The following is a 13913-nucleotide window of genomic DNA, read 5'->3' on the forward strand; positions in this document are numbered from 1 at the left end:
GTTTGGAATAAACTAAGGAAGGGAAGGAATGACAAAGTCCAAAGAATACCAGTATTTATAGTAGGGAGACTGGTATTCTGAAAGTCAAAAGTTGAAGCCTTTTTAATTTGAAAACGACGATTGAAAGCTAAAAGCTTATTTGTGAAATGTATGAAATGATTAAAAAAAGGGGGAAGTAATCTCTAAACTCATTTTTTGAGAGCAGAGTTAAGGAGAAATTCTTGAATTTTTATGGAATACCTCGTTGCTCGTACTGAAAGATAGATTTCTTATGTCGTGTGCATTAGATATTTTAAAAACATTTTTTTAAGATCTCAAGTTGACATTTATGGCTAGTAAGAATTTGACATGTTGTAATTACATTCTTATTATAACTTTTCAACTTTTCAAGGTGTTCATAATTTTTGATCAGTAAGTTTCAGGCAAATAATTCTCAATTTTCTGATTCCCTTAGAGATCAAAACTGTTCTGTCATTTCTCTAGAGCAGCAGTTCTCAAACATTTTGGTTTCGGGACACTTTTTTACTCTTAAAAATTAGTGAGGACTCCACAGTGCTTTTATTTTGTGTGCATTATATCAATATTTAACATATTAAAAACTAAAACAGTTTAAAATATTTATTATTTTATTTAAAATAGCAATAAGAAACCTATTACATATCAGGGTAAATAACATCTTTTTAATGAAAAATAATTTTTAAAACGAAAAACATTAGTGCAAAGATTGGCATTGTTTTACAGTGTGGCAAATCTCATCAATTTCTGGCTTAATAGAAAACAGATGTATACTTATATTTTCTTCTGCATTTAATCTATTGTAATGTGTTGTTTGGTTGAAGTATGTGAAGTTGGAAAAGTTATGAGAAGTATTTTACAAGCTTTTCAAATAATCATGGATATTCTTTGATATTATACCAAAACTCGACAAGTGGTAGTTCCTTAAATGTGGAATCTGGAGCCATATCAATAAACTTTCCTTACTATATTATATTAAAATCAATTAGCCAATGAATGTTATTTATTACACATTCATGATTTTGTATCATCATTATTAGTCATTTGCAAAAGATTGGTTTATTGAGTTGCGTAGGTCTTCAAGAGATTAACACATTTAATTGCATGATATAAAGAAATCACATCTGTTCATAACTTAACCTGTTTCATCAGAAAAGTCTTTAAGCACAGGAAAGCTCTTAAGCTATTGGTGGTGGAAAAAAGTTCATTGGCAACAAAAGTGTCTGTTGTTTTCCTTGTTGTGAAAGGTTCACTTGTTTTTTTCATTTTTGAAAGATGGTCAATCAAATGACCAAATCTGAAGAGTCATACGTAGTCCATAAATTGGTCTTTCAAGTAAAGATCTAAATGGTGTTCTGTGAAAAAGAGCTACGGTTCAGTTCATAATACCAAAAGAAAAAAAAAATTACAGAAGAGTCAGCTTTTCTACTTCAATATGCAGCAGACATGTCTTTATGAATACATCCTATTTCATCAAATATCACAAAGTCTGAAGTGTTGAGATTTAAGAAAATTAAAAATGTTTACTTGTTCATCAATGACATTCTTCAGTGAAACTGACTTTTTTTTTCTTTCCAAATGTGTGAAGGTGAAAAATACAACTACTGGTACATTTCAGTGACATTAACTTCATTTGTGCTGAGGCACTAGCAGTTTTACCTATCACTGCCTTTGCAACAGTCATTTTGTTTGCAAATGTCAACCCAATGAAAAGGTAAATTGTGTCTTAGTGTTATCATGGAAATAGTTTTTAACCTTTGTAGACTCCTGAAAATAAGTCTTAGGACCCTCAGAGGAGCGAGACTATACTTTAGAACAGCTATTCTACAACTAAATTAGTATTAAAATTGGATTAAATTCTATTCATTAGTATGTTTTCAGTATGTATTCTGTAATGACAGACACTGGTCTAACAAAGAGAAATATATAACATAGTCTTTGTCTTCAAGAAACTTGACACTTGACAAGTGGCTTTGTTGAGTCATACTTTAACTTAAAGCCACATTACCTTAAAAACATCATAATTCTCATAAAAATGTTTCTTAGTTTAATGGATTTATGCACAGTGAAAAACAATGAGATGAACACAAGTATTCAGTTGATGTGGTTTTTGAGATGCTCACGTGTGATGATGAGATAGGCAGCCTCAAAATAGGTAATATACTGTGATAAGTTTTGAAGGAGAGGCCTGTACAAGGTACATGGCCTCAGAGGAGGAATCATCAGTGAGATCTAGATTGACTGAACTCTCTGGAAATGATGCTTCCAAAGGAGAGAAGAGCTGCCTCTGCAGATTAACCATTTGTTATTTCCTTATCCCAGAATGTCTTACATTACCTCTCTGGATTCCACCAATTGCACTCATTCCCTCCCTTTATCCCCACCTGATATTTTAGCTGTAATTCATTCTTTGTTTCAGCAATGAAAAGAGCAGTGTATTTTTTTAAATTATTTCTCAGTAACCTGATCTCATGCACATACACGCACCAGATGAAATAAGTGGAATTGAGCTTCCAAAACTATATTAAACTCCATTATAACATTTCAACACAGTTCTCTTATAAAATATTCCCTTCTCTGTATTCTTCTAAATACCACTGAATAGCTGTGGAGTAGTGGGACACAGTTATTCACACCAACAACAATAAAAGGTCATCATTTGATTTTTTCCATTTTAATGTTTTAAAAATTAGAACATGTTAATTTCACATGGCAGGTTATATACTAAATATTAAAAGACTTTTTATTTCAAGTGGTGATGTTTTTTTTGGTTTTATATAATTCTCAAATTTATGTCTTTATTAACTTCTTACTTTTTGGCATCTTCCTGGTAAAGGCAGGTAATTATTTAAAAACTACTATGGATCAATTCTGAGAACAAATACATGTGAAAAAATATGTGTCTATATGTGAAGGACAAGGTGACTTAGGACAGTTAGAATGTGAAGCATAAAATGCTGATACTGTGTTGATTTTTGTGGATATGGGGTTTAGGTTCGCCTTATTCTAAACAGGAAGATATTAATATCGCAAAGTCATGGATATAACTGGGCAATATTGTTTCCAGGCCCCCCAAAAAAGTTGATTCTTTAAGAGATTCAAATGTTCTTCACTGCTAAGTGGTTGTCTCTGGTTAGTTTCTAGATACGTGGGTGGGGAGATTCCCTTGGTTTTTTCCTATCTATTTTCCATTTTGAAGAAAAAGACATCTAAGATTCCGTTACTCCCATCAGCACTTTGTATCTTGGATCAAAATTTTTTTTAAAACAATAGATTCAGATAGTGGACAGATGAAATGCTTACTTCAATAATATGAGCCAATCTTTTTGTTCCTTTTTCATACATTTATATTCCCCACCCGACTCCCTTTCTCAAGGGACTGGTCGAGATCATTCACAGAAAAATCAGACTTTGATTGTTGAGTTTGGCTTATTCTGCTGTTTAGAAGGTACAACAATTTTATTCCTAAAATGAGAGAGACAGGCTTTATAAGCCAGAACACACAAGGGAAATCCACTTTCCTTGAAAAGTCTGGCATCTTTTTAACCTGGCACTTAAGGCAGTTCTACAAGAGATCTACTTTCCATTTCCACACAGTGTCAGAGAAGTTTAAAGTGAGTTCAAAGGCATAGTTACATAGAATAGACCTGGGGTCACCAAGAAATGAAGAGTATGTCCACTGCTTGACCACTGCTCAGGTGTCCTTCGGAACTTCTTCTGCTTACCTGGTGCTCCCTCTGCATTAGATCTGGTACAAAGATAACATATATTTTTCACACAACCCCAACACAAACAATAGACCTTTCTTTATCTTTGTGTGATAACTCCAGACAACTGGCTAATTCCTCTTGTCTACCAATACCGACATTTTTTCCCCTAGAAAATTATACCGCTTCTTATTCTGCAATTTGGCACTGCTGTGCGGTTTTCTCCTACTTGATTTTGTAGAGTATTATAATACATTCAAATTAGAGAAGATAGATGCTAATAATCAACTGTACATTTTATAGCACTTCAAAAATTGTTGAAATATTCTGAATATATTAAATCATAAATTTCTCAAAATATTACTAAAAATTTTATCTGAAAATATTGGTGATATTTGACAAACTTTATATCTATCCAATCAAACATCTTTACATGGTGGCCTGAAAAATACATTTCCAATAGTTTATTAGCATGCTGTACAAAATAACATATAGAGAGATTCCTTCTTCAGAGTCATATAAGAAAAGGTACTAATATCAAAAAATTACATTAAATGTCTATCACTTAAGCGTTTTGGGACTATGACCCAGGTCAAAATATCAAAAATGTAAAAACAAAATAAGCTAGGTAGGGATTTGTGCTGAACGGCTATGAATGTTTGTTGAACAACTGAGGCAATCAATCATTCATTCTTATTAGCATAATTTTGCATGGTTATTACAACTCAGATAAGATTCAAATCTCAAATTGCACTATTATTATTATTATTATTATATTATTATTACCATTATTACAACTCAATTCTGTGTAGGCATTTAATTGGTAGTGTCTAAATGACAACCAGTGCAACTAGCTGAAAAGTGAGCATTTCAGTACCAAGCAACTGGTTTGATGGACGTTCCTTAAGTGAATTGACTGACTTGGCATGTTCTTTAGCCAACTTCTTTTTCATGTAGACATAGTTGTATGAGAAAAATAGTTCCACTTATTTCCTTTGGCACTTATCAGACAAATAAGTTTCTGTAGTCAAGTTCTCCAGTAGTAGAACAGCTAATAAATCTAACCTGAAGACTCTTCTCAGGATACCAATCATCTCTGAGTGTTTAAATCTTGTTTTTATCTCCTCAGTTTATAGCAAACTTGGTTTCTCTACCATTCATAAATTCCTACTGTTTTTGGCTGCATACGGATAGAATTTGGTGCCCACTAAAACTTCAGTCTCAACAAAAAAATCCAATGTCAAGAAACTGAACATTCACTATCCTAATGGTCTGATCAGTTCCTTTTAAAATCTCATTTACCTTGTCTTGACTGTCTAGGTAAGAATTCTCAGTCTTCCTGATTGACTCACTAACCAATCAGATCAATGTGGAAGCCACCTTTTCATCTTTTCGTTATAACAGGAGTTATAACAGAGTAACATTTCTTTTATCTTGATGTTCCCAAAGAAAGAAGTGGCAAACTCAGGTTGAACAAATCTCACCTTATTAGAGTCATAGGCCATTATATATATATATATATATATATATATATATATATATATATATATATGTTCTGAGAAATAAAATTGGCACTTATAAGGCTCTCTGCTGTCACTGCAGTCATTGCGCTGTGGAATTCTGTCATAACAATGATAATACCATAGAACATTCTGTTCGCATAGTGATTCTACAGAACAGCAGTTCCCTTTATCCTTACATTAGAAACAAAGTCCATATGTGGGCCTACCAGTTATGTCAATGGAAGGGCCAAGTGGTTTGGATAAAACAAGATCTTAGTTGAACCTTTGCCTTAAACTGAAATTGAACCTGAATCTTGTTTGAGGTTCAAAAAGTTGAGTTAACATTTACCCCTTTATTTTAATTTTTGTGCATCTTTGCACTTCCTGATTTTGGTTGAAAATAGAAACCAAAATACCGCAAGAAAAGCTATTCTTGTTGCATTTCCAGCCTTTCAAAGCCAAAAAGCACTAGAAATCTCATGAAGAAAACAGTTCCCACCTAATTTCTAGCCCCCAAAGTTTCAGATAAATTTGAATAAACTTTGGATAATGTTGTATCTATCACTTGGAGAATATTAAAGATAGGCAGTGATTAAAAGCTTTAAGATGATAGAAAGTGGGAAGGAAATAAGATGACAACAAATTGCACATTTCTTCAAATTAAACTAAGGACACTATCATTATCAAACCAGACTTTTGTTTGCTTCATGGCAAAAAAACCATAGTGCCATAAATTTTGGATGAAAAATTTGAACTCAACTTTTTAACTTTGCCATTTACACAATACTCTTCACATTTAGATTATCTTTAAAACAATGAAAATGTAGTCACCAAAAGACACTTTAAAATAGCTTCCCTTGTTACCACATCAAGGATCTGTGGGAATAAATCACAATGCATAATTACAACGTTTCTCAAACTTAATTGGATAGCCCCCCACTGGTTCATTCAATGCTGTGTGATATGTACTTTTATTCAACAATTATTGAGTACTTACTGTGTGTGAAGTACCGTGGAGAGTGTAGGGGAGCTGACGATGAGTAAGATACTTCCCCTCAAGAACTCAGACACAAATGGGGGAATGCGGGAACATGAAATAGTGCGATCTTACAGAGTTTGCTGAAGGTTGTGGTAGAACTTGTGAGCAAGTCCCTAAGCTGGCCTGAGTGCTCATGTAAGATCTCCTGAAGGAATTGAGGTCTCAAGGAGGATGTTGTGAACAGGGTGAAGAACACTTTCTCTGAATCAAAGTTTTTCCTCATTCTCTTACTTTTTCAGGGGTGACTTGTCAGAATCAGGACTCCATTGGCAGCATGAGAGGCCAAATAGTAATGATGGGATTGTGAAGGCAAAACAGAGACTCGCAACTTCAGACAGGAGAATGGAGAGGGCAATGGTCCAGCTGGGAAAGTGGAGAGGCACAGTGTAAGGATCATCCAGCAGCAGGCAGTGACAAGGCATGTGACATCCCTGGGCAGGTGCTGGGGAAGGTGGCAGGGCCTGAGCTAAGGAACACTGACCTAGAGCTTTAGCTTCCCTTTGGACTCTGCAAGAATAGGATTATTATTATGATTATTGATACTATTATTTAATGTGGTTTAGGATTACAGAAAACCACAGGTTTTGGAGTCAGGCAGACCTAATTTTAATTCCTGGCTCCACATCTTATAAATTCTGTGGCTTTGGATAATTTACTTAACTTCACTTAGCCTGTGTACAATGCGGATGATGATATCTTGTCCTAGGGTTAATGTAAGAATCAAATGGGATCTGTTCTGCTCCCCAGGTTCCAGCAATGCTAGGAAATGGTCATTTCCTTCTCTCTTATTCCAAGACCCACCCATTTGGCCTTTGTACAAAATTTCCTTCAGAGAAGCAAAGTACCCAGTTTACCTATTCTCTAGCTGTCTCACCTTAGGAATAGCACTTTCTCTTCTTTTTTCACCGTAGCATTTGCTCTTGGGGATTAACTGTTTCTGTTACCCAGACCACCATTTTAGAAATGAGGAAACAGGCTCAGACAGGTTATAGTTTGCCCTAGGGTGCAGCTGATAAATTATGGTGTTAGCTTCAGACCTGAGCCTATAAGATGAAGTCTGTTCTTTCCAGTCATTCTCTCCCTGTGTCTGTATTACATGTAACGGGTACACTTATTGAGAAATTGATTTTGTAGTTTGGTATCTGTACAGCAAGCCAGACACCAGGAACACTCACATTGAGAGGTCCCAGTTTGGGAGAGGTCTCCATACATTTCTTTATTCTACTAAAGAAATAAAAACAGGATAAAGACAATCTTCATGATCTTTACTAAAATTGGGAGGGTTTGAGAGCTAAGCAATCCCCACCTTTTTTATACAGTCAAGTAAGTACTTCTTTCTTTCAAGATAAATGCATATCTGTTTAAAGATATTCTATGTAAGCTCATTCAGGTATTAAAAATATGCAAGACAAATAATCCAACAGTCAGTATTCTTGCCAAAAAAAATGGCTTCACCCTCACTACAGACAGCTCATATTTTGGCCACCAGGGCAGATCTAAAATTTATGTCTGTCTGAATTCATTGCATGAATTTGCAGTTTTTGCCTTGGATTTCTTAGATCATTGATGGAGAAGGAGTGAGAGATTATCATCAATATCACCAGAGTTTGCCATTTTCTTCTCACAGTGGATGGATACTTTGTCCAAGGAAAAACATTTTAGTTCTCTATGATTTTTGTGGCTAAAAAGTTGCCACAAGAGAGAGACATATTCCTAAACATATGGTATGACATATATATCTCGTCTTCTTTATATATTAATATTGCTTAGATTTTTAAAATGAACTTTCTCCTCTGAAAGAACTCATTCACTCTTGCTAGGGAAAACTTTTATGTAAAGACACGCTCATAACTGTCTGTTTGCCAGAAACTGAAGTTTCAGGTTTCTCCAGGGGAGGATGACCACAAATGCCACTCACCAGTCTAAATTAAAGTACTCATCTATAGCTGGTGTTTGAGGTTGAGCCATATACAAATAGAATCAGGGCCAGCCTTTACCAGGATGACTCAAGAGAAATGCCCTGAGATCTGCACTAAGCAGAGACTCTCGTGTACGGTGGCCTTCCTTGGTTTTGTGGTGTCCCGAGCAGAGTGTTTTGTGGACAGAGGGGAGATGATGAAAGACTTAGGGGAGGAAATTACTCTTCACATGCAGAAGTCTCGGATCTCCATATTTTCTCCTACCACATTGGCCTGTTTTGACCTGACTTAAAACAATGATTTCCTCCATGTGATAGAAACATTTAGAGAGAATAATAAGGAAAGGTACCTGTTACAGGTTGAACTGTTTCTTCAAAATCCATACAGTGAAGTCTTAAGCCCGAGTACCACAAAATGTGACCTCACTTGGAGGAAGGGTCTTTACGGAGGGAATTAAAGTGAGGTCATTAGGGTAGGCCCTAATCCAGGGTGCACAGCTGGTATCCTTATAAAAGGAGAAATTGGACACAGCAATATGCACAGAGAAAGGAGAAAACAGAGAGGAAATATGCACAGAGAAAGGAGAAAACAGAGAGGAAATGGCACAGAGAAAGGAGAAAACAGAGAGGAAACAGACATATGGAAATGTCTTCCTTGTAGCCCTCAGAAGGAACCAATTCTGCCAACAGCTTGATCACAGACTTCTCCCCTCAGAACTGTGAGACAATAAATGTCTGTTGTTTAAGCCACTCTGTTTGTGGTACTTTGTTATGGCAGCCCTAACAAGCTAATGCAGTATCGTTTGCTATACACTTATTATTAGTCAAGTACTGCTTTACCTGCTTCCCATACATGACCTTATCTAATTCTCACAAATACCTGTTAGGTATGTTATTATTAACCCCATTGACAGGTGAAGAAACTGAGGCACGTACCAGAAGTGAGAAACCTTGGCACCTCTCAGCTGTGCCTGCTTGACAGAGAGCTTTGCAACACAGAGCTAAGAGTAATAATAAATACTGGCGGTCTGCTTCTCTTGGAGAGAAATTGTAGCTCTAGACTGGAAGCTGTAGGGAGAGAGAGCCCCGTTATCTTCATTGTGCCCAACTGGAGTAGAGCTATTTTGATGCTAAGCTGAGGGTCAGGGAGAGGGCAGATTGTGGCTCCAATGCCACAGACTCTCCTTGTTCTTACCAAGACTTAGTGAAATTTCTTGAACAAATGTTTCTCGATTTGCTGTGTACTCTTAAGACACTTTTCAGAGACTTTAAATCACAATTTTTATCATTTTCACCAGTTCTGGTTGTTTTGCTGGAGAGAAGATCCACAGAACTCCTCATGCCATTCTGGACGGTGTTTCTTCTTTTAGAATCATCTTATGTTGACTTGATTAACTACATATTCCATGATATTTGTTCTTCTAATGATAATCAATCTTAGCTGCACAAAGCAATCAATTGAAAATTTTAAAAAAATGCTAATGCTTTGGGATCACGCCAAATATTTTGGTTTAATTTGTTTGTGGTACAGTCTGGGAATCAAAATTAAAAAAACATAATTCTTCAGGTTTTTTTATGTACATTTAAGATTGAGGAGCACTCGTCTATGTGCTGAGTTTTGTGTCTCTGTTTCATGGCCGTACTTTATTTTGTTTTCTCATGTTTTTCTTTGTATTTGTTAACCCTGTTTACCTGCTAAAGAATGCTGTTTTTGTTGATTTCTGTGATTGCGGGGAAAAATAAAGACATTTCCTGAATAAATATTGAAGATTATTCAAGAAATGTTCTGGAAAGTTCCATTTTCTGGAGTGGAGGATCCTTATTTAATATAGATTTGATTAATTCTCTGCTATAAGAGCCCACATTGTCCTATTCAGGGAAGAAATGTTTCTGTTGACTACTGCTTAGCACAAATCAGGAAAGAGAGGTCATATCTACCTGACTCCTTCTGCTCCTTACATTCTTTGATTCTAAATATGTATGTAGAACTACCAGAGCTCCTCCTACCCTTTTTCTTCTCTTTTATTTTTTACCCTTTTTCTTCTAACTCCTTTTTTTTTCATATTTAAGTTCTAAGCTGTGATTAATTTAATTAATCTGAACCTGCCTGTTTTTCATCTTTTAGTGGGTTCCTCCAAATTTCTGGACCTTCATTGAACCCTTTTCTTGTTGTGTAGAGCAGTTGTAGATTTATTCATTTTGAAAAAAAATATCTTCTCTGCTTTTTTCTAGAGATTTGAGGTGGGAGAAGTAGGTAGGCAATGCTGGATACAATTTTACCCTTTCCATATAGCATGTTCATATGTATACTACACAATGTGCTTTCATACACATAACCTTATTTATATATGAAAAAATGAAGGCTCTTAGAAGTTAAGTAGGTTGCCTCTGGTTCCAACGCTAATTTGGTGGGAGAATGGAGATCTAGAGTTGAAATCACCTGAATGCAGTTTTAGTGTTATTCACACTGCCCCACGTTGCCTTATGCATATTCTCAAATAATTTACATTATCCACAAACGTTTAAATAAACTTGTTGATTATCTTTTTTCTACTTCAAATCTCTTAACAGGATGATACAGGCTGACAGTTACTCTAACGTGCTTCATATAAATAGGCTAGTTTGACACCTATTTCTTAAGTGAACAGTCAAATTCAATAAAGATGGAGAGTCAGTGAACATTGGTAAACCAAATGCCTTTAATTTCTTTGTATTGTAAAACTAGGCAACAGCAAATTTTGTTTTTAGGAGAAAGCATTCCTAAAGAGTATAATGGTATACCCATCTGCTAGAATGCGCAGTGACCGTTGTTGCCCTCATAAATTTGGTTGGTTAGAAAATATGAAAGAAGCAGGTAAATACAAATGTGGGAAGATAAGTGTTTATGAGGCAACTATAGACTTCAAGTGACAAGTGATGGGGATTATCTTGTATAATTAAGAGACATATTTTCAGCCCCCTTTTTTCTTTCCAGAAGGGTAAGGAGAGAAATGAAAGCTTAGCCAAACTAGAAGAGGAGAACCAGAAGTCTTGCATACTACAGACAGAGCAATTGTTACTTTTGAAATTCAAACTCTCCTTAGAGTTTAGAGCTTAAAGGGCAATTGACTGAAATAAAAACAACTATGGTTAAAAACAAGGGGTGATTCAGTTTAAATGCTGGGGAAAATTCAACTTCAGCTCTTTTGAGACCAAACTTAGACAGGTGGGACAGTTTGGATATATTAGAAACCTGATCAAGGTTGTTGGTCTTTATCAAAAGAGATCAATTTAAAGAGATTAACTCCCTCCATCCCACCCCATCCCTGGACAAAAATTGGGGGTGTGGGGGCGGGGAGGGCATTGTAAGAAATGGAGGTTTAGCCAGAACTTTATGGCAAATAAAAAGTTCAAAATAGGTAATGAAGCTTTTTATAAAGGCTCAGATTGAGTTTTGTTTGTCAAGGTCATGAGAAGTATTTGTCTTTTTATTAAGACCTCATGGGATTAAAATGAATAATGTTACTCAGAGTCTGTCAGTGGAAACTTGGGGTAGACAGAAGGTTCCTTTAATATTCCATATCACATAATCATAAGTTAACTATTTGGACATTGTGTCTTCTAAGTTATGACAACTCAACACAAAAATACCTCTGTCCAAAGCCTTTATTCATCCAGACACAGAGATAAATAAGGTTAAGTAGTTGGGAAAAATCATGAAATAACTAACATTGGTCTTTCGTATTTTCAGTTAATTTTTCTGTATTTAGTCAATGTGCTTGATTTTCTCCACTTGCTCCATAAGATCTGCACTCGACACTTTTCCACTTTTCTTTATGCTCAGGGGATTGATCTAGCTGGAATTCATCAGCTGAAATTCTTCATGGCTTTTTGACTTTCACTTGCATTTGGCCAATGAAAGCCATTGGCAATAGGTCTGACAGTAGGGGTAGTCTGGACTATTTTCCTTTCAACCAACTTTCTTCCAGGCTAGGGATTGACGATATTCCTCTAATGAAGGCACTGTTTCTGTAGCCCTCTCCTACAACCTCAGCTATAGCCACAGCTCTATGTGGAATACCTTTGCCCCTTCAGGGCTAACAGCCTCTTGAGGTTGCTAGGCTCTCGGTTTTGCTCCTCATACTTTTTTTCTTAGACCTGACATCACCCCTGTCGGATGTCTCTCCATTAAACTCTACTCAACAATCCTGTGCGAGTGCACCATTTATTTCCCATCAGGCTTGGATAATATACCGCCTAATGGTGTATCTCTTCCTGCAGACGTAAAAAGGGTGTCAGTATTAGTTGCTCTTGAAACTGTCGCCCATTATTCACCATCTATTTTGTAATTGTTCAAAATTTTTATATGTGTATAGTGGTTTCAGAATAGTTAGCTCATACTCCCATGGGAAACAACTTTACCAACTAAAGTACAGTGCTTATGTACAGTTTCTTTTGCCTTTAGTCTTACAGTCTTCATTTATTTAAGTTATTTAGGGCTAACCAATTTTAAGTAATCTTTTAAATTTTATTTTATTTCAAAAATCTTGTTGGGTGCCAACTCTGAGTCAGGCATGAAGTCTAGTGGGAGAGATAAACTAGTACATCTTGCCTTTACTTCATGACTAATTCGTTCCCGAAAATCCTGCCATTAAATCCAAAACTGTTAAATGAAGAAATGATTTCCATCTATTTTAATGGAAAATTATTTGCTCCATCTTAACTCAAAATGCACAATTTTTACAGATATAAAAACATATCATCTGAAAAATTTAAACAAGTGTATGTAAGTAAACATGTTATATAAACAATTTTTATAACTTTGAAAGTGAACAAATTTGAATATAAACTGTAATGTTATAGAGATTTATTGTCTTTGCCAAAGTAAAAAGAAAACACTTGATGGCACATGATGACTTGTATGAAGAAGCACGAGGAGTCAGTCTTTTGAAGATAGCATAGAGTCAGATGAGCCTCCATCACACACGTTTTATTCAATAGTTCAAGCTTTTAAAATTTAATCTCTCTACACATTATTTTTTCACCAAATTCTTCAACTTTTGGATTATTATGATTTTCTTATATTTAAATCACACTTAACCATAAAGTTAAAGCCCAGAAAATTAGCTTTAGGAAAAAACAAAGGCAAAACATGACAGCACATCACAACATATGGCAATAGCTCTCACACACAACAGATGAAAGAGCCCTAGAAGATGCTGCCTCTTTACTTTTTTTTTTTTAGGTAAAATTCACATAATATAAGATTAGTCATTTGAAAGTGAACAATTCAGTGGCGTTTGGTACATTCACAATGTTGTCTAACCACTACCTTTTCTTGTTCTAAAACATTTTCATCACTCCAAAAGGAAACCCTGCATTTAGTAGGCAGTTACTTCCCATTTCCTCCTCCCCCCTAGCTTCTGGCAACCACCGTTCTGCTTTCCATCCCTGTGGATTTATCTTTCCTGGCTATTTCATATACATAAATGGAACCATATAGCAGGTCACCTTTAGTGTCTCGCTTCTTTCACTTAGTATAATGGTTTGAGGTGTATTATGTTGCATTGCGTATCAGTTCGTCTTTCTTTGTTATGGCCAAATAATATCCCATTACATGTATGAATATACCACAGTGTTATATACCACAATTTGTTTATCCGTACATCCATTAATGGACATTTGTGCTGTTTCCCCCTTTTGGCTATTGTGAATATTGATATGATGAACATGTATATACATGTATTTGTTTG

The sequence above is a fragment of the Rhinolophus ferrumequinum genome, chromosome 10 (assembly GCF_004115265.2).
Source record: "Rhinolophus ferrumequinum isolate MPI-CBG mRhiFer1 chromosome 10, mRhiFer1_v1.p, whole genome shotgun sequence".
In the NCBI taxonomy this organism is placed as follows: domain Eukaryota; kingdom Metazoa; phylum Chordata; class Mammalia; order Chiroptera; family Rhinolophidae; genus Rhinolophus; species Rhinolophus ferrumequinum.